The sequence below is a fragment of the Mus musculus genome, chromosome 12 (assembly GCF_000001635.26).
Source record: "Mus musculus strain C57BL/6J chromosome 12, GRCm38.p6 C57BL/6J".
Classification (NCBI taxonomy): Eukaryota; Metazoa; Chordata; class Mammalia; order Rodentia; family Muridae; genus Mus; species Mus musculus.
Window position 1 is genome coordinate 90789292 of NC_000078.6, and position 24152 is coordinate 90813443.

Sequence of the window (24152 nt, forward strand, 5' to 3'; positions counted from 1 at the left end):
GAGGCAAATACCCAAAATATAATTGTGTAAGCAAATATATAATGGGTTTGAGAAAGGGCCAGAATATAAAAGGATGGTCAATTAACTCAGAGTGGGGGTCTGTCTTTAAGGCTGGGCCTTCAAAGACGTGTAGCCATATTAAATAAGGGGAAAATATAGGAAATGAGGGGAATTCATGAATGACCAATGTTTCCCAAAGTAAATAAGCAAATGGGTAAAATAGGAGATCCATGTGGTTGAACTTCAGAAAATCAGGGGCTCTCCATCTATGCATCCTTGTTGACCATGTACAAAGCTTTGGGTTTACGTATAAAGAAAAAATAGTTAAGAAAACTAGTATTGGAAAACTAGTATTTGATACTACTTAGAAAAGTTAAATATATAATTTCACTCAAGTCATAAATGGGAGACTAAAAGATCACACAGCATGTCTCACAGAGGTAAATATGGAGATAAAGTGCAGAGCAGAGACTGAAGGAAAGGCCATCCAGAGACTGTCCCACCTGGGGATTCATCCCAGATACAGTCACCAAACCCAGACACTATTGTGGATGCCAAGGAGTACATGCTGAAAGGCGCCTGTCATGGCTGTCTCCTGAGAGGCCCTGCCAGAGCCTTACAAATGCAGAAGCAGGCAGATGCTCGCAGATTGGACTGAGCGCAGGGTCCCCTATGGAGGAGTTAGAGAAAGGACTGAAGGAGTTGAAGAGGTTTTCAACCCCATTGGAAGAACAACAATATCAACCAACCAGACCTCCTAGAGCTTCCAGGGACTAAGCCATCACCCAAGGAGTACACATAGCTCCAGCTGGTAGGTAGCAGAGGATGGCCTTGTCAGGCATCAATGGGAGGAGAGGTCCTTGGTCCTATGAAAGCTCTATAGGTGCCCCAGTGTAGGGGAATCGAAAGCGGGGATGGGGGGGGGGAGAATGGGAGTGGGTAGGTGGGTGGAGGAACATCTTCATAGAAGCAGGGGGAGGGAGGATGGAAGAGGGGGTTTCCAGGAGGGAGGAAATTGGGAAAGGGGATAACATTTGAGATGTAAATAAAGAAAATATCCAATTAAAAAATCTATCCAAAAAAAAAAAAAAAAGAGTTACAAGACCCAGTTTCTCAAGGAAAACATTCGAGTCTCAAATTAAAAAAAAAAAAAAAAGATTAAGAATGAACTTAAATAACAAATGACACTGGAAAGCCTTGTCAGCTATTGCTATGCATGGATCTCATTTGAATTCTGATTCAGACGATTAGAAATTATTTGACAAATACTAACTTTGAATGGTGACCGAACACTTGAAAATATTTTTTAAAACAACTGTTTGATTTTCTCCTATAATCGTAGTACTTTGTCTTTATGTCTTTAAAAAACTTTCCATACTTTACAAAACTATACTAAAATTATGAAGTGGAATTTTCCTCAAAATAATTCAAAGCCTAAAGTAAAAGGTCTCATAAGGTATACAGGTTGCTGAGTCATCACTTCTAGAACTCATCAGGTAATAACTGTTTATTTGTAATATAATCAAAATTTTAAACTAATTAATGTATATATGCATATTTCAGTAAAATCTCAGGAGATTGCCTTCAAGATTTTATTCACAGTGTGAAATATGCTTGATATATAAAATTTTTAAAGTATAAGAATACTTGAATGTAAAATATGTATGTGCTTCTTTAGGTCATATTTATATTTGTAAATTTAATGTATGCCTCATTAGAATAACAGTGTGCATCAATCTTTAAATAAACACATTGTGTGCATATAAATAAATAAATAAATAAGATATTCAAGAAAACTAGAATTAGTTACTACTTAGAAAAGTTCAAATAATGCTCTCTGTTCAAATTCAAAGTCTTAGCTGATCATCTCTGAGAGAACATAACCTTTGGCCCATATGGAACCCTGGAAGATTTCAAGTGAGGAGTGCCTTTTTTATCAGCCATCGGTAACGGTAAGCCCATTTTCATTTGAATTTTCTATTGTCTCCTGTGATAAATGGAGTTCAGCAAAATGTTTGGAATGGTGGTGTCGTTAACATCAGGACTCTATTTTGCATTTACTAGAAATGAATCTTAGATAACCAGAGATTTTATGAGGTAGTAAGGCAAGATTACCTAGATTCTAGATCTGACTCTACTCTCAATGACTACACAATTCTGGGCTAGATACTTTAGGACTATCTTTTCATCTATAAAATGAGGATAGTGTGACTCAGGACTATGTAAAGATTTGGCGAGGTAATGTGTATATACATGTATAAAACAATGGCAATAGTAAGCAGGACAGAGTTAATGCTACAAAATGATTTTTGTTAATGTTATCATTTCTATGAAACTATTCAGAACTTATACTCTCTCTCTCTCTCTCTCTCTCTCTCTCTCTCTCTCTCTCCTCTCTCTCTCCTCTCCCCCCCCCCCGTGTGTGTGTGTGTGTGTGTGTGTGTGTGTGTGTGTGCTGAGATTCAAGCCTGTAATCATCACTTGAGAGGCTGAGACAATAACCAGCTTGAAAACAGCCTGGGATACACAAGAATACATTGAAGCAAGAAGCAGGTACCAGAAGGAAAAGAAAATAAGGACATCATGAAAAGGAACAGGAGAGAAAGAGGGGCTGGAGAGGAGATGGCTCAGTGGTTAAGAGCACTGATTGCTCTTCCGAAGGTCCTGAGTTCAAACCCCACCAACTACATGGTGGTTCACTGATGCCCTCTTCTTGTGTCTGAAGACAGCTAACTGTATTTACATATAATAATAACTAAATCTTTTTTTAAAAAATCACCTGTAATTGCTGTTACCAATAGACTGGATTTTTAGGTATAGAGGCCAAACCAGTGATGTGGTTTTTCTGTATACCTGCTGAAATACACAAAGTTTATGTTCACCAAAGGCTTCAAGACCACTTCTATGCTCTCTCCCTATGTGAGTGATAGGAAAGGCCTGGCAGATGGGTTGTTTCCCTCTAGAACCTCATAATTTTGTATAAGATACATGTTCAAAGCACTAACTATAAAAGCACCAACTATAAAAGCACAGTGGTTACCAGGGTCTTAAAGCCAACCGACATCTTCTAAGAATACTGCCTGCATTAAGTCCTCAGCCACCAATAAGGAGCAGACACAAGCCCTTGAGACAAAGTCAGATTTGATACTTTGTTACTGTGGCAAGCTCTTAGGCAGTAACTTCCTACAGAAGTTACCTAAGAGTCCTGACAACTGCTTCCCACTCCTGAATATTGAAACAGAGAATCCTGTAAGAGGAGGGGCTTCCCCATTCGCTTACTCCACTGAAAACACATAATGATTAAATACATGAAAGTTTAGTCACTGGTGCATATTTTGCATATTTAAAATATTTTATTTTATAAAACTATTTGATGAGAATAAAATGTTATTAGATGAAGCATTCCTATCAATTAGAAGATATTTCATAATTCCAGAAATAGTAAGACAGAGGGCAAAGTCTGGCACACAGACAATAAAAGAGTGTCGCACACTGTTTTGATCAGCCTAACAACAAGCACCAAGGTACCATGAATCTTCTTGAAACCCTTTTAAAACCTGAATGGAGCTTTCTAGAAGAAGCAGAGTCCTTGGCTCATTTCTCCCTGCTGTCTTTATGTGAAGCCACTCCCTTCAGACATTTCGAAGGGATTGATGAGGTCATTTCCTTCAAGGTTTATTTGGAAATCTGATACAAGTTAGAGACAAAACCACCAAGCTGAAAAAGAACCATGAGCATATTCATACTACACTCCCTGCTCCTTTGGAAAACACGAGCTGAAAATACCCAAGGATTCAACCCATTGCTTGATTCATTTGCTAACTTTAAATTGGGAAGCATTTTGAAATTCATCAATCAAACTCTTAATTTTTACTACCCATTTAGACCACAGAGTGGCATGTGTTTTTGGTGTTAGCTTTGGAACACAATTAAGGGAAAAAATTGAAAACCTTCTGGAACAGTTTTCCCCATTTATTCATAGTTAACCTTTTGAAGTTCATGCTCATTATACTTTACACAGATATATCTGCATGACCTAAATGAAACTGGAATTCTACTGTAGACAATGAACTAAATTTCATCAAGTAGTCCTAAGTAATTGTATAAAGCTTTACTCTTTTACAACACAGACTCTCATCAACGATAATAATACAACTATGCAATTATGATTCATTATTACCATTAAATTGTTTGCAACTGTGAGAAAGCACTTGGCACTTTAGCATTTTGGGGGGATCACATGGCTGTTACTTTAGAGCAATCACATATACGGTAAATTATTAGATTAGAGGATATAGACATTTTAAGACATTAATATATATGCATAACTTGTGACCAAGATCATGCTAGTTTGCTTCCTGCTTAATGAAGGCTTATATTGGTTAAATAAGAAAATGTAAAACCTTACAGTTTCAGCAACTCAAAATAACAATTTCTGCTCTTAGCTGGAATCAAATTAAAAAGAGGAGAATAATACAAATAAAGAGAAGATACAGTTTACCTTTTCTTAAATTAAGTGGGTAGTTTATATGATTCAAAAGCATTTGATTCTCCAATGGTCCTCCCTGCAAGAACATCTCCTGTCTTATATTCATGGTCTTTAAAAAAAAGAAAATGATTATGGAAGACCACAGTAAGTGCAAATGACTCCAAACACTGTAAGCCCAATCCTCTTGTTTGATCTTTGTGTTTGCTTGCTTGCTTGCTTGCTTGCTTGTTTTAATCAGAAAATATTAAGGCTCACAAATCCTGACGTAAATATCTACAGAAACCCTTATCACTTCACAGCTTTAAAAATTCACATTTTAGTTTCAAAATAAGAAAAAAGAGGGAAAAATCTGCCTATAAAAAATCGACTGAGTTGTCTAAGCTTTGTCATTTCCCTCCGTATTCATGGTTACCATGGCCCTCTTGTCAATGGATCCATCTATTAGAGCAGCCATTGCATATCTCTTTGCCCTCATTGTTTTCATATCTTTTCCAGATCTTCTCTGAAGATCCATCTTTCCTGATTCCCTGCTTTTAGCACTACTTTGTGATTTGCATTTCACCAGGCAGTAGAGGTGGGGTGGCAAAAAGCTTAGAATGAAAGTTGTCAGGAGGAAAAGGTAGAGGTTTTTCTAATACCCCGATGAATAACTACCATAATTGACTCAAATACATGAGCCCAAGCCATGAGCACTGAACATGTGTGGGCACTGAAATGTGTCATGAGCAGAGGGGATTAATCTAATGAGTCATAGCACCATGCGGTTTGAATAGAACTCAATGGATTTTTACCTTTTTGCTTCAGAAAATTCACCTGCTTCCTATGTAGAAATTAAGCATTGATATTTTAATGTGGGATGTGAGTATATGTACAGAATCATTTCATCTATTCAGTATTTAATGTTCACTGTAAAGGTTCTCTTTGGAATGAGTATCTGGACACTAAATGGCATTTGTTAACAATGTCATGTGCCGTTAACTCTTGTGAAGAGTGTATTCTAGAAGCAAGGGCCCCTGTTTCTCAAGGTTTATCTCATGTGCTTCAAGACTGTTTGTGCTGCAGAACTATGGAGTAAAGAGAAGAATGCTAAAAACAATGTACCCTTGAGAACAGCTACAAAATAACCCATTTCAACTAAGGTCACTATTATTTATTCCAGCATACAAAGTGCTTGTGGTAGGAATGACAAGCATCACATGTGGATTGGTTATTCTGTCCAGAACTATAACTGGGGACTCTGGCTGTACTATGTTAACCAAGCTTCCCCAGTTGTTTCTGCTGAATGCTGTAAATACCCAATTGGATGATCTTCTATTTATCTGCTGATTACTATTTATTCTTTTGCTTTTGTTTCTTATGTGCTAATAAATGCACTTATTTGAACCCAAAGGCTATTATGGATAATCCTATGAACAGATGGCAGGCCATTTATGAAACTACAGACTGACCAAAAGTTCAAAGTGGCCTTGTATGAGATAAAAAGTATTTCAAGAGAAGACAAGGAATTCTTTCTTCTTTATATTTTTATAGAAATAACAGATATTTGTCGAAGAAACTAAGCTAGCAATGCTGAAGTTAGCTATAGCATCACAAAAAAGAAAATATAGAATAAGATATTTTAATCTATGAAATTATTGAGAAATGAGGGAAGGTAAAACGTGTATTATTTTATTGATAAAGCCCAGTTTCGATTCAATGTTCTGAATCTGTGTTACCATGATACACAAATGAACTGTGTAAAATCTGTGGGGCCCAATATGCAAATGTTGCTTCCAAATATCAATCATATCAATTTAGTGCCAGAAGTTATTCAAAGGTGACAATTCATGTAAACAATTAAAGGTAAATAGGAATCATTAAAATATTCATTGACTTCAAACACTGCCATCATCATGTTTGCTAAGATAATGCTGATTTGATTCTTTTGTATGAGTAGAAAATAAAGTTAGAGAAGATGAGAATTTCCCTAGACTCCTTATTATTCGAAATCCATCATGCCAGTCCATTTCTGTTAGCCAGTGATAATTCTGGAATGAACATCCGAAGGAATTCTAGACAGTGAGACAAAGCAATTGCATTCTCGGAGGAGGATTCCCAAGAAGAATGCTTTGTAGGCTGATTAAAAATAAATACAAAAGAAGGAATTCCCACCCTGTGCTTGTATGCTACTCAGTGAGGCTGAAGAAACAAACTTGGGAACACAAGGAAAGAGCCTTGAGAACACAAGCTACCAAGCCAAGTGTGACATGATACAAAGACAATCCCTAAGCTTGGAAGACATCCCATAATACTGAGTGACTCTTGAAATATCCCATCTTTGGATTTTTTTTCTTTAGTAAGACAATCCGTTCTTTCATTTTATTATTTAAACTGCCTTTAAATGAGTATGCCATTACTTGCATCTGAGCTCATCGTAAATGGAATACCTGATCGGACATAAGCTTCTAGGAAGAGACTGATACTCTATGTCTGCTTAGGTTCTAGCTTAGTCCCTGTCACAGTTAGCTTCAATTGTCCTTGTTGGTATACTTAGGAATAGCGAGCCTCAATTGGGTAATTGTTTCCATCTGATTGACTAGTGGGCAGATCTGTGGAGCATTTTCCTGCTTTGATACAGGAGATGTAATGCAGGACAGCCCAGCCCACTGTGGGACTCAGGTTTATGAGAAAAAGGATCGGCCAAGGGTGGTGGTACACATCCTTAATCTTAGCACTCTGGCAGCAGAGCAAGCAGATCTCTTGAAGCATAGCAAGTTCTATGCCAACCCTGTATATATAGCAAGTTCCATGCCAGCCAAAACTATAGAATGAGACTGTGTCTTAAACAAACAAATAGACAAAACCAGCTAAACAAACAGAAGGGAAGGGAAGGGAAGGGAAGGGAAGGGAAGGGAAGGGAAGGGAAGGGAAGGGAAGGAAAGGAAAGGAAAGGAAAGGAAAGGAAAGGAAAGGAAAAAGGAAAAGAGAAAGGAAAGGAAAAAGGAAAGGAGAAAGGAAAGGAGAAAGGAAAGGAGAAAGGAAAGGAGAAAGGAAAGGAGAAAGGAAAGGAGAAAGGAAAGGAGAAAGGAAAGGAGAAAGGAAAGGAGAAAGGAAAGGAGAAAGGAAAGGAGAAAGGAAAGGAGAAAGGAAAGGAGAAAGGAACGGAACAGATAGGAGAGGAAAAGAAAAAAGGAAAGGAAAGGAAAGGAAAGGAAAGGACAGGAAAGGAAAGGAAAGGAAAGGAAAGGAAAGGAAAGGAAAGGAAAGGAAAGGAAAGGAAAGGAAAGGAAAGGAAAGGAAGGCAGCTGAATGTGAGCCTGTGCACAGCCAGTGAGCATCCTTCCTCCATTGACTACAGGTCAGTTCTTGGACTCCTGCCTTAGGTTGTTTTGATGATGAACTATATAACCCATAAGTAAAACAAACAAACAAACAAACAAACAAAAATACCACCTTTTTTCTCCAAGTCAGTTTTGGTCATTGTTCATCACAGCAACAAAAAGCAAACTAGAAAAGGTCCCTTCCTATTGCTATTTTCTGTGTTCATTTAATCTAGTATATTTCTTTCTTTCTCCTCTGAGTGCCTGGGTCAACGTCTCTTTCTCTGTAATGGTTCCTACTCTAGCTATGAATTGCTCCATTATCTGTGTTTCCACATAATCAACTATTATCATTGTCATTGCTATTACAATCTGATTTCAGAACATTGTATAAGTTCTTCGCGTCACACATTGTGTTTAGTGCTCCACGTAATTTACATGCATCTCAGCTGGTGGTAATTTGCTTAGTTATAAATATTTGCTTTCTCCTCAGTTGTATCATGAACCTGTCTATTGATTTTGATGTTTTGCAATGTACCTAGATTTGCCTAAAGAATCTGAGTGACAGACACACATGACATCAAACAGAAGCTTTGAATGGCCTTGGAGAATTAAATTGTTTCCTCTTCACCATGACAACAGCATGTCTCAGAAAAACCTCCTTTAAAACACATTCTAGAATGAGAGGACACATAGAACCTAGTGCAATCTAAGAAAGTCTAATTAAACTTCAGATAATTTATAGTCATCATATAACAAGAACAAGAAACATGAATTAGCTTCACTAAATCCATGGGATGATCGGCACAAACTCAATTAAATTACAGTTGAACCTGAATCTCATAACAGTGAGAAATCAGAACGATAATGACAAAATTTACTATGATTATTAAACATTGGAAGAAATCATCTTCAATTATAGGGTTGATATTGCCCTTCTCGCATAATAGATATCTATGTCTCTTTCATCACACTTAACTCCATAAGTGATAAAGAGTTTATAGTTTTCCTTCTCTAATATGTAACACATTGTCTTCTAGAAGTATGCTCTCAGAAGGAGGACTTATAATTTACTAAACTATTTTCACTACTCATATTTAAGAAACTGTGGTATAAACTGTTTAGATGAACCACTCTTTGCTTCTGTAAATGACCTTCTATTGTAAGTATAAAAAAAAAATCCTGTTATTACCTATAGGGTAGAATTATGTCTTGACTTCACCATTTTAAAAAACAAACAACAACAAAAAAAAACCACTCCAAATTTAAAAAAAATACATATTTACTATGAAGTATGAAATTTTAGAAAACCGTTTCCCAAAATAATACATTGTTTTCTGAACATTTAAAATAACTTTAATCCTATAAAATCTAACATGTAAAGATGACACAAAGCTTAAATCAAACTCACAAAGCTTAATGGCTTCTTGAATAAAGATAGAGAAGAAAGAATCGTTGTATATAGATATGATATATTGGAATTTTCTAGGTAACAGAGAGGGAATATAGAGAGGAGGAAGAAGGGAAAGATGTAGAGACAGAAACAGACACTACACTGTGAAGTCCCAAAACTTGTTTTCTATTGAGCTCCATTTTGGCCCTGGTTTGGGCCTTGAAGACAAGCCTGAGTCTGGGTCGAGTTTCTGCGTCCTTGTGGGAGAGCCTAAGCCTGGCTCAAGTTTTGAGACTTGTCTCAATCACTTCCATCGGGATGACTCAGCAAGACCTGTTTGGCCCTGCCTCTGCCCCACGGTTGCTGATGTAGAGCTTTGCCATTGGTCTTGTCTGTCACTCCATACCCTCGGTCACCCTTGCCTGCCTCCTGCATTATCTTAACCCACCAAAAATCCCCCTTCCTATGTTCCAAACTTATATAAGCGAGAGGCTGATGCCAAAAAATTGAGTTGCTGCTTTGACAGACTCCCAACCTGGCTGTGTTTCTTTTTGGGCCATAGACACTCACCTTCCCACTCAGCCCCAAAGAGACCCCGGAGGGATCAGGACCTCTCTCCTCGTGCCTGGACCTGCCGGCAAGGAGCCAGCAACTTTTAATAAATATTGCTCCCTCAAGTTCAAGTCCAAAGGCCTAAGAGCCAGAAGAACCAATGGTATAAGTTCTAATTCAATAAAACAGGGCTTTAAAATCCCATCTAAAATCGCATGCTATAAAACACCAGTTTCAGCTCAATTGGTCAGGCAGGAAGCATTTCTGTCCATTTAGACTTTTGGTTCTACGCAAGGCTTCTATTAATTAGGTGAGGCTCACTGACATTACAAATATGCTTTAAGATTGATTCTATCTTAGCTGCGAACCAAAACCTTCTCATAAAATATGCAGAACAATGTTTGACAAACATCTAGGCCCAGTCAAGTCAATATGTAAAACTTAACATCATTTAAGAGTTCTTCATTCCTTAGCCGAGCAGTGGTGGCACACACCTTTAATCCCAGCACTTCGGAGGCAGAAGCAGGCAGATTTCTGAGTTCGAGGCCATCCTGGTCTACAAAGTAAGTTCCAGGACAGCCAGGGCTATACAGAGAAACCCTGTCTCCAAATACAAAAACAATTGCTCTGAAAAAGATCTTCATTCCTTAACCAAGAAGCTATCGCCAATTGACATCTGCTTACAAAGGGAAAATTATTTTTTCTCCACTGGGGTAAAAAGACACTGTTATATTAATGACACTTAAGGGTAGGACCGTGCTCAGCAGTAGATGTTCAACATAAAACTGAACTCAAGGGTATTTTTGTAGACTTTTTGTCTCATATTGCTTTGTTTGGGCATTTTATTTATTTATTTATTTATTTATTTATTTATTTATTTAGTCTTATGTGTTTTGCTTATATATTAGAGTTTATGATTTTATGAGGATTGGGGGGGGGTGATTGTGTGTGCCACTGTCTCTGTATGTGTGATTTTTGTGCTTTCTCTTTGTTATATATTTTTTCAAAGTCATGTTTATTTATTTTTGTTTGCCTGTTTATTTGTTTTTCCTAAAAAGAGAGAGAAAAAGGAGGAAGAAAAAGTCAAGTTGGCAGGGTGGGGAAGTAGGGATGGTCTAGAAGGAGTTGGTCAGAATGTATTGTACAAAAAGAATTTTTTTCAATTAAAAGAAAATATTTCATTTATCAAGCACATGCTTGATGTGCTCAACACCTTCTGCATGCTTGAGATAAATCATTTCAACCTCCCTGTAGCAATTCAATTTCCATCTTTCATAAAAAGGATTTTAAAACTAATCCTAGAAGTTATTTTTCCAACTGAATCATTTGTACAGATGAGAAAAATAAGGTTTAAAAACATTAAGTGATTTGCCTCTAGCAAGGCACTTGTACAGGTAAAAGCAGATTTGCAGCCAAGGTCAAGAGCATATGCTCTTTCCACTGCACTGCACTGTCCTCCTATCTGTGTCCCAGCCCCTGAAGTAGAAAAGGAATTAACAGATATACATGCATACATAAGCCTTATGGAGTGTTTATCTTGTCACAGATGCATACACACAAGCATTTATGGACAACAGGGAGAGATAAAAAGCTTTATTATAGCTCCCAAGCCATAGTAAAACACATTTGAGGCATAAGAAACAAGATTCCCATACATAAAACATGCAATGCACCCTTTCTGGTATTTCTTCCATTAGAGAGAAATATAATAAAGCACTCAATTTCTACTCCTGAATGAAGACTTGAAGGAGTTTAATTTTTCTTGCTAACATCCAAGTAACCCAATGATGTTTGTCTAAAAATGAGGGCACAAGGTATTAAATTCATCAGCATATAAATGACTTTTCTAGGATGTGGAGGTGGGCCACAGCAAAAGAAGTCCATGACTTCAAACAGTATTACTTACCAAAGGCAGGGGGTGGGGGGAGGTTAGAATATCACTGCAGACTGTTGCACTAAAATGTTCTTGATATTATCATTTTCTGCTGCACGATTTTCCCCTAGAGAAACTATATAGAAAATAAGGTATATGACCCAATATTCTCAGAATCTTCACATTTTTGTCTCTCATTGTTTCTCTAAACAATGCTGTTAGAAAAGAAAATATTGGTAATTGACCTCCATAAACTTCAGACGTAGCAGCTCAGGGTGAATTTAAAATGGCCACATTTTGTGTTCCATAGCAAATATGATTCCATCAAGGAAAGACATCCCACTAAGGAGAAATGCCATCAAATGTTTGTATACTTCTATTTTTTTTAATTAATTTATTTTTTACACTCCATATTCCATTCCCCGCCCCACAATCCACTCTTGGACTGATCCACATGCCACACCTCCTCCCCTCCCACCCCTGTCTCCACGTGGATGCCCCCACCGCCACCCCACCTGACCTCTAAACTCCCTGGGGCCTCCAGTCTCTTGAAGGTTAGGTGCATCATCTCTGAATGGACACAGACCCAGAAGTCCTCTACTGTATGTCTGCTGGGGGCCTCATATCAGCTGGTGTATGCTGCCTGTTTGGTGGACCAGTGTTTGAGAGATCTCAGGGGTCCAGATTAATTAGGATTGTTGGCCCTCCTATAGAATCACCAGATTACAGCCATACCACCCTGAATGCCCAATCTCATCTGATCTCGGAAGCTAAGCTGGGTCGGGCCTGGTTAGTACTTGGATGGGAGGCCGCCTGGGAACACTAGGTGCAGTATCCTTCTATTTTATATGCTTTCATTTCAGTGCAAAGACAGTTCCATAATAATGCTTTTGTCTTGTCTTCAGACAACTATTAAATATATTTACCAGTCAGAAATCTTTCATTTAATTTGACCAATAGTCAATTGTTCATTACGTCATCAATTCTTTTAGCAAACATCTATGATTGGCCCTGCAAGGGTTAGAAGCTGATCCTTGAGGCAGCTGTATTAGATGCTGATTTCTTAAGTTTACTGATGAATGGAACAAGGGCTGATGGAGAGATACACAAATAAATGGTCATTTCTATTATATTTCTATGTATCAAATTAATTATCGCAAGGGCATCCTTATATGCTCCTGAAGTATAACTAGATAAGAAAACTCATTCTGGTTGTCATATTAGAATCAGAGATCATCACCCATCCCAAAGCAATGAGGTACTGTGGTTGAATTCCGCTGTGTACAGGGAAGAATATCTTCCGCACTTACAGTGCTTTCTTTTTCAGAGACAACTATGGACAGATTCAACACAATGAACCTGGATGTCACTGTATTCCATAACACAGTGATTACAAAAATGGTTACACAAATACGTCATTAATTATGCCATGCTATTTGGCAGTTTCTGCAACGTATAATGATGTGTAACGCTGATAACTAATTGGTAGAAGTGATCACGTGAGTTATGAAGCCCTAAAAGTAAACTGACATGCAGATATGCCTTCAGTGCTTTTAATTTTAATCCTGGGATTCAGTGAAGACTAGAGTGTTGTCATAACTATTAGTTAGCTGGCTTGGTCGTGTACAAGTCTTGTGTTGTAAACCACAGATACTACAAGTTCATGTTTAGAGTAGCCATTACATATCCAGACGAATGCATTTTGCCACACCCCTTCTAATCGTTCAGATTTTATATATCTTCAAGCCTTTCTTCAATGTTCCCTGAGGCTTTGGTTGAGTAGGCAGTGGTACAAATAAATTTTCCATCTACTGTTGTTCACAGTCAATTATTAGACCAATACATTGTATACATCTATACAATGAAAATATATACATTTTAAAAAGTTATTAGTCAATTCATGATTGGCTCATTTTGAATTTTTGATGTATCTGAATAGGCTAGCACAGGAAACAAATTGCTAACATACAGAGAATTGTGCAAGAGAATTTATACATAATTCTTTAGAAAAATAAGGTTTTTTTTCTTTCTTTCTTTTTTTTGTTTTTTGTTTTTTGTTTTTTGTTTTTCGAGGCAGGGTTTCTCTGTGTAGCCATGGCAGTCCTGGAACTCACTCTGTAGACCAGGCTGGCTTTGAACAAAATAAGTTTTCTTGATTAACTAGTTTTACCATTCTTCAGTTAAGGTATTGTTAATTGTTCTTCTCAATTTCTTAAAAGGTCTTTGAAAAAAAGTACAATGTAGTGCTATGTAGACTTTGAAGACACCAAACTTTATATAGCATTCAAATTTAACATGTTTGTCTCTTAGTTGTAATCAGGAAGTTTTTATATTATTCATATTTATCTGTTATTTGACATGCCCAATTATTTCTTACACAGTAGACAGTACTAGATAAATATCTAAGTAGCCATAACCAACAACTTTGCCCATTTGAGATTTTAATATATTTTGAATTTTTTATTCCTCATAAAAACAGGCTACCCAAATTATTTACATCATCAAAATAATTGTGAATTACCTCAAAAGAAGGAAACTTTTAATTCTGTCAAGACAACTGTTAACTTATTCATGGTGAGCACTGAAATCCTTTTGCTACTGATTGCCAATAAAACAATTGTCAAACCCAGGTTTAAAAGCCACTATTTTATCCATGAATAAACAAAAGAAGGAAAAAATTAAATGTAGGGATGAAAAAATATAGAAAAAAAATGAAACCAGAATATTGACTCAGTCAAAGCAGAGATATCCAGGTATTTAATAAGGACCATTGAGAAGCCATTTCAGAAACTATACTAGTTGATGTATTTATAGTGAAGGTCTAAATGTATCTCTTCTTGATTCTTATATTGGAGTCTAGTCACACAAAGTGACTAAATTAGAAAGTGGGGCTTTCTCTGGATGATCATTCCTTCAGTCTTAGCTCTGAACTTTGTCTCTATAACTCCTTCCATGGGTATTTTGTTCCCCCTTCTAAGAAGGGACAAAATATTCACACTTTGGTCTTCCTTCTTGAGATTCATGAGTTTTGCAAATTGTATGTTGGATATTCTAAGTTTCTGGGCTAAGATCCACTTATCAGTGAGTGCATAGCATGTGTGTTCTTTTATGATTGGGTTATCTCACTCAGGATGATATCCTCCAGATCCATCCATTTGTCTAAGAATTTCATAAATTCATTGTTTTTAATAGCTGAGCATTACTCCATTGTTTAAATGTACCACATTTTCTGTATCCATTCCTCTGTTGAGGGACATCTGGGTTCTTTCCAGCTTCTGGCTATTATAAATAAGGCTGCTATGAACATAGTGGAGCATGTGTCCTTATTAGAAGTTGGAACATCTTCTGGTATATGCCCAGGATTGGTACTGCTGGATCTTCAGGTAGTACTATGTCCAATTTTCTAAGGAACTGCGAAACTGATTTCCAGAGTGGTTGTACCAGCTTGCAATCCCACCAGCAATGGAGGAATGTTCCTCTTTCTCCACATTCTTATCAGCATCTGCTGTCACCTGAATTTTTTTAATTTATTTTTAATTAGGTATTTTCCTCATTTACATTTCAAATGCTACCCCAAAAGTCCCCCAGAGCCCCCCCCCCACTCCCCTACCCACCCACTCCCACTTCTTGGCCCTGGCGTTCCCCCGTACTGAGGCATATAAAGTTTTCTAGACCAAGGGGCCTCTCTTCCCTGCCATTCTGACTGGTGTGAGATGGAATCTCAGGGTTGTTTTGATTTGCATTTCCCTGATGATTAAGGATGTTGAACATTTTTTTTTTAGGTGCTTCTCAGCCACTCGGTATTCCTCAGTTGAGAATTCTTTGTTTAGCTCTGTACCCCATGGGATCTATTCCATAAACAACCACCAAACCCAGACACTATTGCATATACCAACAAGATTTTGCTGACAGGACCCTGATAGAGCTGTCTCCTGTGAGGCTATGCCAGTGCCTGGCCAATACAGAAGTGAATGCTGACAGTCATCTATTGGAGGGAACACAGGGTCCCCAATGAAGGAGCTAGATAAAGTACCCAAGGAGCTAAAGGGGTCTGCAGCCCTATAGGAGGAACAACAATATGAACTAACCAGAGCTCATGTCTCAAGCTGCATATTCAACAGAGGATGGCCTAGTTGGCCATCAATGGGAGGAGAGGCCCTTGGTCTTGCGAAGATTCTATGCCCCAGTATGGGGGAATACCAGGGCCAGGAAGTGGGAGTGGGTGGGTTGGGGATCAGAGGGAGAGGGGCGCGGAGCATATAGAAGATTTTTGGAGAGGAAACTAGGAAAGGTGATAACTTTTGAAATGTAAATGAAGAAAACATCTAAGGGAAAAAAAAAAAAGGAAGTGGGGCTTTGGAGGGTATTGACACCATGGAAACTCCATTTTCATGAACAGAATTTCACTTGTCATAAGACAAACCAACGTCTAAAATAAAAAAGACTGAAAAAATAATAACAGAATGGTTATATCAATGAAGATGAGAAGCAAGCAGGACATACAAGTACTGATGGCAGGGAGTGAACTGAAATAATCACTTTGGACACAAGTTTGAGAGAAGATCCTATGATGAATATATATTTACTCTATGATTTAGCCAAACTATATCTGGGAATAAATTCAATAGTGATATGTCTGTATGATAACTCAAAATGACTGGTTATAAAAGTCACCTCACAATTACAATGAAATAGACATTTCCTAAGTGTTCATTAACAGTAGATTGGTTCAGTCCACTGTATCATATTTGAGCAATAAAATATACACAATGAAACTGAATTATGTATAATTATATGCAACAATATGGATGGCTGGCGAGCAAATGGCATGAAAAAGTCAGATCCAAGAGTATATATCCAGCTGCTTTATTACATACAGTAACGTGTAAAAAGTAAAAGCAATGGATACTTCATCTGAGGTGGAATTCAGGACAGCAGTGACCCACAGCAAAGAGCAACAGAAAGAGGAATGATATATTCCTACTGTACAGGAGATTCTCAGTTTCTTGATGATAATGTTGATTATGAAGAGTAAGTATGGTTTGTGAAAAACACACCAAGATATATAATTATTACCTATATACACTTACTTTTTTACTCTCTTAATATGTGTTCATCTCTATAAGTGTTTGTGTATTTGTGCATGTCTATGCTGGCCCAGAGGCTAAAGGAGGGCATCAAATTTTTCTCTATGATTCTCCATCTATTTCTTTGAGTCAAGGTCTCTCCCTGAAGTTAGGGCTCTCGTTTTCTTGCCTAGACTACAGACTAAAGAGCCACAATATCCTCTCCCTTTTGCTCTAACTCAGAGGTGGGGATTACAGGTATGTGTGATGACATCAGGTTTGATACATGGATAATGGCATCTTAACTTCTATCCTCAATTACATAGCAAGGACTCTTGACTGATGAGCCATCTCTCTAACCCTGTCATCTGTACATTATTAAAACTAGACTTTATTTTTAGTTCATGGAAAGAAAATTAATCTCAAGTAGACAAATTTCCCATTATATATATATATATATATATATATATATATTTCTATTTTCAACAACCCTAACCAGAACAGCATATTTCTTACAAGTGACAAACTTACATTGACACATAATTGTCTACCAAAACCTATTTATACTAGCATTTGCTTTAGTTTGTGTGCTCCAAGGATTTGACTAGACATATATAATAGGATATGCTCAGTACTATAATAGTGTTTTTTAAAAAGGAAAAAAGAAAACATTTCCAGTGCCCTAGAAGGCCTTTTCCAAGTAACTTCTCTGCTCCCTCTAAATCCTGACTTAATGTTTTGCATTTTCAAGAGTGTTAAAGTGTTAGGACCGTATAGTACACATAACTTTCTCAAGCTGGTTTTCTTTACTTGGTAATATACATTGATGTCTTCTCTCTGTGCCTTTTAATGCTATTTACCATTTACTTACTTGTTGGTTGGTTTGTTGGTGTGTTTGTTTTGTGTGTGCATGTATGGAGGTGCAGATGCCATGGTGTGAATGGGGGAGTCAGAGAACAACTATCAGTAGTGTACTGCTCTGTTCTTCTCTTTCACCATATGGGTCCCAGGCATTGAACTCAGGACATCAGGTGTGGTAGCAAGCGCCTTCACCTGCTGTGGCATCTTACCAGCCCCCTTCGATATCTCTTTTTGTTTTTAAGTTTGGTAGCTCACTTCTTTTAACATTACATTATGTTAAATTATTTTGGTTGCAATTCATCAAGTTAGTTAAACTTATCTTGGCTGACTGTGACTTTCTACTTGTGAATGAAAACTGCTGTGTGGATGCAATCATGAGCGTGCTTGTGTATGCACACAAATGTTCACCTTTGGAGTTAATTATGAAATATTGTGACTGCTGTGTCATCTCAAAAGAATGTACTTAGTTTTCTAAGAAACAGTCAAACTGACTTTCAAAGTGACTCTAGTTGCCTTGTGTTTCTACCAACCGTGAATGACAGTTACTGCTCTTTAACACACTCACGAGCCTTTGGTTTAGCCTTGGTTTTGCACATTGGAATTATTGTGAAGTAGCACCTTATTTTAGCTTGCATTTCCTTGCTGGTATATGATGGGTTATTTAACATCTAAATACCTTTTTTAAGGAGGTGTCCATTAAGGTATTTAACCCATTTTAAAATTAGGTAAATTGTCTTATTCTTTTAGTTTTAAAATTCTTTACATATTTTAGATAACAATCCTTTGCCAGCTGTCTTCTACAAATATTTTCTCCCAGTCTATGTCCTTGGGCTCTTAGATATAAGCATTTTTCAGTATGTATGTATATATCATATATATGTAAACAACCCATTATATTTAGTTACATTCTTTTGTAAGTGGACATATCATAAAGGTTATGATTTAACCAATTTAATATACAGTTCAGTAGCATTCAGTATTTACACACCATCAGGCAACAACCACCACTACCTAGATCCTTCCTATTCCCCCTTCTTCTCCTACTTGTCAGGGGTCCCTAACTGACCAGGCTGCCTATAAGAAGACCTAACTGATGCTAGTTCCTTGTGTATAGTCTCTTTTCAGTTATAACAATGAATTCATGGCTTAGTCACACAATATTTTGTGTTATAATGCCATAGCATTTGAAACTGAATGCTATGCCATTGTGTCCCATCGATTTTAAGTACCACATAAGTACTTAAATACTTTTGGCTCTTACACCAAAGCCATTGAACCAAATATCAGCCAACTAGTTGATAATTTATGTGACAGTATGAGCAAACTGGCCAAAATTATGTTCACATTACCTCCATAATAATGTTTGGAAGATCTTAAGACGTTCTGTGTGTTCTAAAATATCTCCCATCCTCACTTACAACCTATTATATATAACCCTACAAAGAGGTTTTTTTTTTTTTTTCCATTTTTAAACCCAACAGCTTTTGGGGAATAGTAATATTAAAGCATAAACACTTTGGGGTAGGCTAAATCTCTTATTTTCTTTTATAAGCGAGGCCTCAATGTGAATGGAATGGAACCATTACTGGTATATCTAGCCCCTTGTGTGCACAAACACCAAGTTACTAACGTAGGACTGCCATCCTCTTCATGATGAGAAAATAGAGGCTGAGGCTTGCTGAGCAGATGAAAGCCAGTGAACAACGAGACAATGAACTGGACTATGTTTCCAGAAGGAAAGCTTTTTGGCAAATTACCTCAGTGTTTGAATTCTGACTTTCAAGGTTTTGTCTTTTCCATTTAGTGCTCACTGAGCTAGTCTTTAAGAATATTTCTTGTAAACCAGGGCAGGGGAGAGATCTTAGACCATAAAGTACTTGCCAAGCCACCAGGACTACCCAAGTTCAGATACCTAGCACCCACCTAGAAGGCCAGGAATGGTATCTCAGGCTTGGAATCCCAGCACTTGGGAGACAGAAGTGAATGGAGCTTAGTGGATTGCTGGCTAGCTAGTAATCCCCAGGACCCACTGAGAGACTGTCTCAAAAAGCAAGGAGGACAGATCCTGAGGTATACCGACTATTGACCTCTGTTTCAATACATGTGCTCTCGAACATACCTGAGTACATGCATGTGTGTGTGTGTGTGTGTGCACACATGTGTACAGGGAGAGAGAGAGAGAGAGAGAGAGAAAGAGAGAGAGAGAGTGTGTGTCTCAGAAACCAGAGATGCTCAGTATCCAAGATACTTCAAGTACTATAATATTCTCTTTGAGCTCTCTTTCCCCAGGTGAAATAAACTCAATTTCTTCTCTGCTATCTTCTAAAATAAAATTTTCTCCGAATTTAATAAGAAATGTCAAAACTCAGAAAAAGACCATTTATCTGAGGTCCTACAGCGTGAAGTTATGATTTATAATTGTCAAGTACACCTGCCAATATCAAGCATAAACATGGAAGTAGTAGTATGTGTTTAGTAGATATTAAACTGAAATGTCTTCAGCTAGTCAATGAAAGGTGGCCCGTATCTGTTATCCCAGAACATGGAAGACTGAGGGAGGTGGATTCTTACAAGTCTGAGGTCAACTTGGACTAGAGAATGAGACCATGTCTCAAAATTAGTCAATTAATTAGTAATAACCTACACTAATTCTTGTTAAAATATGGGAAGACCTAGTTATATTATCTAGATCTCAGATGCTCAAAGTCCACTACCACAGAACTCTAATTTTACAGACTGAATAACTTGGAAGAGAAGAAGTATAGACAAAAGGGGAAGAGAAAAAAACATGAAATTAGATTAACATAGACTCTATTGGGGGACTAATATGAAACACATGCTAAAATCATTAGGAATAACATGCCTGGAAAACAGTCATATGCCTTTTAGATGATATTTCACAGGTGATCTCTTGCTTAGCAGTGCTATTGATACAGAATTTGCATTGCACAGTTCACTCGTGTGAAGTCTATAATTTAGAAGATCTTAGTAGACGTACAGAATTGTGCAATCATCACCATTGTCTAATTTTAGAACATTTTCTCACTGCACAAAGCAACTTCATACACTCAGCAGGTGCTGCCATTCTCTCTTCCCAGCCCCAGGAAATCCCCAATCTGAGTGCGTGTTTTGGTTGATTAGTTCATCCTGAGCATTTCATATCAATGGAATTCAGAATGTTTTCTGACAGGCTTCTTTGTAATAAAGGTTTTACATTTGAAGTTCATCTAGGCTGTGACATTCTCTTTGCATTTTTTAAGATTTATTTTATTTCTCTTTCTCTGCATGTGTGCATGTACTTGGTGTGTGTTGTGTGTGCCGTGTGAGTACAGATGTTCACGGAGGCCCAAACTGGTTATCCGATCCCCTGAGCTGGAATCACAGGCAGCTGTGTGCTGCCCAACAAGGGTGTTGAAAAACAAGCTCCAGCCCTCCACAATAACAGAAAATATTCAAAACCACTGAGCCATCTCACCAATGCTTTCTTTATGAGTTTCACCAAATTGCACTCCTTTATTTTGCTACATTATAATTAGTTTTTCATTCATGTACTAGTAAATATTTAGGTTGTTTCTCTCCTTTTGCCTAATATAAATAATACGGACACAAAAACTTGTGTGTGTGTGAGTGTTTGTGTGAAATGTTCATTTGTGCGTGTGTGTGCATGTGTGTGTGTGTGTATGTGTGTGTGTGTATGTGTGCCATGCAATATTTAAAATGAAATTTGGGGACCCTATGATAATTCTATGCTTAAGCTTTTGAGCAACTGAAACCCTTCACTAGAATGTCTGAAAGTGTTACCAACCAAGCAAAGTGTGAGTTCGGACTTACTCTTGTGCTCACTAACAACTGTGTCTCCTTTGTCTCTTCTATTATAGCCGTTCAGTTAGTGTGAAGTAGAATGTCATTGTGGTTTTCACTTATATTTCCCCTAATGACGAATGGTGCGAAGCATCTTTTCATGTGGTTTTTTCATCATTCCCAGATTCCTTTGAAGAACTGCCTATTCAGATCCTCTGCCAAGTTTTTGACTGGGTTGCTTGTTGAGTTGTAAGAGTTCTTCATACACCCGGCAGTAAAGTTCCTTTCCTGTTACATGACAGCTGAATAGTCCCTCCCATTCTGCGGTCACCTTTTTGTTGGTTCCCTTTCAGCATAAAAGCCTGGACTGATGCTAAAGTTTAGTTTACCCACGTTCTGGTTTGTTATGATGCCTTCAACCTGATTCCTAAGAAGCCATCGCCAACCCAACGCCACAGAGGTTTACACGTGTTTTACTTTTACGCTTGAGTCTGCTGTCACTTATTTTTATGGTGTATATCACATTATATATGTGCTTAAATCTGCATTTTCGCATGAATATCAAGTTATACCTGAATCATTTATTTTACAATGATTATTTTTTTCTCCATTGAATCAACTTGCTTTCTCTGTCAAAATTAAATGAACAACAGAACACCACAATGGTTTTCTAGACGCTTAATTCTATTACTTTGATCTATATACAATTATCCTGTGTCAGTACCATTCTGGCTTGATTATTACCGCTCAGTAGTGGGTTTAAAATAAGGGAAAATGAGACTTGTAAGCACATATATCTTTCTCAAGATTGTTTTAGCTAGTATAGGGCTCTGACATTTCCATATGAATTTTAGGATCAGCTTGTCAGTTTCCTAAGATAAAGCCAGATTTGATCTTTATGTTACATTTGTTGACCATGTAAGAGTTTATCAAGAGTATTTCTTCCATAATGTAAAATAACTACAGTTATAATTATTCAATAGACAGCTAGTTATTTCTAGACTTGAGGAGGAGAAGTTGATGACATAATTGCATAAGTAGTCAATAGCAGATGTATAGACACTATTCATAAAAGCAATTAACTGTCAAATGTAGGTATAGAATAAAACAGTTAGGATTTTTAAAAATGTTATTTATCAATGGAAAAATTAGGTAGGCCCTCCCTGAGTATTAATGATATAAAGATTTAACTAGCTCTAAATATAAAAATATAATTGAAGAACAAGTTCATATGCTTTTAATTTAATCTCTACAAAATATAAGCTCATGTCAACTACTTGAAGTTCAACTCTTCTATTATTGGATTATATGTGATATAATAACAAAACTCCCTCAAATAGGACAATGAGCACATAATAATCTAGAATTACAAAGCCAATTCCCTCAAAACTGCTATGTCAAGATTATTCTTACTGTGTGTGGCCATTTCAATGTATTAAAAAATTACTGAAAATAACTGTAAGAGAACAATAGCAGCTGTGAACTCTGCAGAATCTGTCTCTTTTCTGTGTCTCTTTGAAAAATAAGTCATATGTTGCCTTTGTTGTGGTCTAGTACACTACAATAGAGCAATCAAGTAATATTAGACCACACAATAGCTCAAGAAAATCTATCCCCCCTTCTGCAACTTTCAAAAGCATTTTCTTTGGGGATAAATAAATATGCTACAGTACTTGACCAAGTCATCTATCCTTAATAAAGGGTCCAATTAATTGTGAGCTAGCCCTTGCTAGAGGAATGTTTCAATTCCACTTGAAAAGAAAAAGAAATGCTTTATTGAGTAATCCTTCTGGTTTATGTTTTATTTACTAAATATTTATATATTGGTTGCCAGAGGATCTTTAGCAGCGATTGTCCTTTGTAATGCAAACAGTCACTTTAAAGATCTTCCCAAAAGCAACAATAAGTACTATAAATTGAAAGGGTTAAAGGGAACTTCCCTACAACCCCTTTAGATACGCCATAAATGTTTAAATAATGGTCATTGTGCTCAGTAAAGACATTTTTACAAAATGCTAATTATTATCTGTTACATTTTTTCAGTTAAGAATGTTGTGTTAGCAAGATTTACAGAAGGTCATATTTTTGGTCTAGAAGCAGTTGAGTATAAAACAGTAACGATAATCCTCAATGCTAAGAAAAAAGCATTGGCAAAGATGGGGTGATTGCTTCCTTCCCAATTCAGCTCACATTTCCTAATTTTGGGGTACACTGGAAATTCAAGCCAAATGGAGAGAATGCGTATTTTGATGTTCTTTATCCAATAAATGTTTCAGTAGTCCTCTGACACCTTACTCTGTGAGCTGAAACTTAAGTTGATGTGCAAATTGAATTTAAAAACTGAAGCTCAGAATCTAATATATCTATACTGCTCATAACACAAATACTTGGTTTTGGGAAAAGATGCATTTACCAGTATATAAATGGTTGTGTCTTAACAAACTGGAATGTTGTTATCCTCTTAATACTTAAATGATGGCAATTTTTAAACAGTATTTTAGTTTCCTGCATTAGTTTGTCAGCTCTAATTGTTACTATGAATACTCAAATCATACATTATCTTATCTGATTATTTGCATTGAAAACATGAATTAAAACACCTGAAAACTTCCTTGACTGTTACAAATTACTGTGTAGTGAAAGAAAGAGAGTAAATAAACACTTATCAAGGACCATCTGTCCTTACACATACTGTAGAACTACTGGATTCTTGCTGAGAGCAACTGACTGTCAAGAATCAAGCACGCTACCATCACAATGGGAGTTAATTTCAACACATGACTTAGAAGTGGCACTAAAATTTACATAGCATTATCTA

At 37.0% G+C, this 24152-nt stretch overlaps 1 long non-coding RNA gene and 1 pseudogene across 4 annotated transcripts in view; both read left to right on the top strand.

Annotated features, from left to right (window-relative positions):
- Gm26512 overlaps positions 1–22954 on the top strand; it is a 74146-nt gene extending 51192 nt beyond the window's left edge. For 2 of the 4 annotated variants that reach the window (XR_872906.2, XR_001780664.2), the window contains exons 4-5: positions 1854–1952; positions 21519–22954. This is a non-coding gene — a long non-coding RNA (predicted gene, 26512). Of the gene's footprint in view, positions 1–1853; positions 1953–8330; positions 8423–12933; positions 13110–21518 lie in introns of those variants that run through there. The other 2 variants (XR_001780663.2, XR_001780662.2) reach the window with 2 other exon arrangements.
- Positions 12328–12444, top strand: n-R5s65 (annotated as a pseudogene).
- Positions 22955–24152: the final 1198 nt, after the last annotated feature.